Consider the following 1490-nt stretch of genomic DNA (forward strand, 5'->3'; position numbering starts at 1 on the left):
AGGCAAAGTGATTTCTCTGCTTTTGAATATGCTCTCTAGGTTTGTCATAGCTTTTCTTCCAAGGATCAAGTGTCTTTTAATTTCCTGGCTTTCGTCACCATCTGAAGTGACTTTGGAGCCCAAGAAAATAAAATCTGTAACTGTTTCTACTTTTTCCCCTTCTATTTGCAACAAAGTAATGTCATGATCTTAGTTTTTTAGATATTTAACTTGCAAATATTTTCTTCCATGTTTGGGTTGTCTTTTGTTCTTTATAGTATTCTTTGCTGCAATTTTAAAAAAACTTTAGTGAATTTAAATTTGCTTCTTTTGTTTCTGTTGCTGCCTGTGTTTTTCATATTATACATAAGAAATTGCTTCCTAATCCAAGATTATGAAGATTTATCCTACATTTTCTTCTAAGAGTATCATAGTATTAGTACCTACACTTATATCTCTGATCCATTTTTGAGTTAATTTTGTATATGGTGAGAATTATGGGTACAATGTTCTACTTTTGCATGTGAAAATCCAGCTGTCACAGGACAATAAGTTGAAAAGAATACTGCTTTGCATTTTAATTTTCTGAGAAAAAAAATTAGTCAGAAATCAGAAAAAAAAAGTCTGTCAAAAATCAATTGATTAATCAAAAGAGTGCAGTACTAGAAAAGAATAGATAAATGAAACAGAATGGAGAGCCCAGAAATAGCCTCCATAAATAAAGTTGGCTGGTCTTTGCCAGAGAAGGATAGGCAATGCAATAGGGCAAAGATTGTTCTCTCAACAAATGGTGTTGGAACAACTGAACATCTACATGCAAAAACATTAATCTAGACACAGACCTTACACCCTTTCAAAAAGTGAACTCAAAATGTATCACAGATCTAAGTATAAAATGCAAAACTGTAAAACTTCTAAAAGATAACATAGGAAAAACATAAATGACCCTGGGTATGGTGATGGCTTTTTAGATAAAATACCAAAGCCTTGACCCATGAAAGAAATAACTGACAAATTGGACTTCATTAAAATTAAAAATTCCGTTCTGTGAAAGATAATATTAAGAGAATGAAAACACAAGCCACAGACTTGGAGAAAGATTTGCAAAAGATCCATCTGATAAAGGACTGTTATCTAAGATATACAAAGAACATTTAAATCTCAATGATAAGAAAACAAACAACCCTAAAACTGCCATACTACCCAAAACAATCTACACAGTTAATGTAATTCCTATCAAATTATCCATGACTTTTTTCACAGAACTAGCACAAATCATCCAAAAATTTATATGGAACCACAAAAGAAAGAGAATTGGTAAAGTAATTCTGAGGAAAAAGACTAAAGATGAAAGCATAACCCTCCCAGACTTCAGACAATACTACAAAGTTAGAGTAATCAAAACAGCATGGTATTGGCACAAACACGGGCATGTAGATTGGTGGAGCGGAGCAGAGCATAGAGCCCAGAAGTTAACTCAACATTTACAGTCTTCCCTGGTGGCTCGGAGG

Source organism: Capra hircus, unplaced genomic scaffold (genome assembly GCF_001704415.2).
Source record: "Capra hircus breed San Clemente unplaced genomic scaffold, ASM170441v1, whole genome shotgun sequence".
Taxonomy (NCBI): Eukaryota; Metazoa; Chordata; class Mammalia; order Artiodactyla; family Bovidae; genus Capra; species Capra hircus.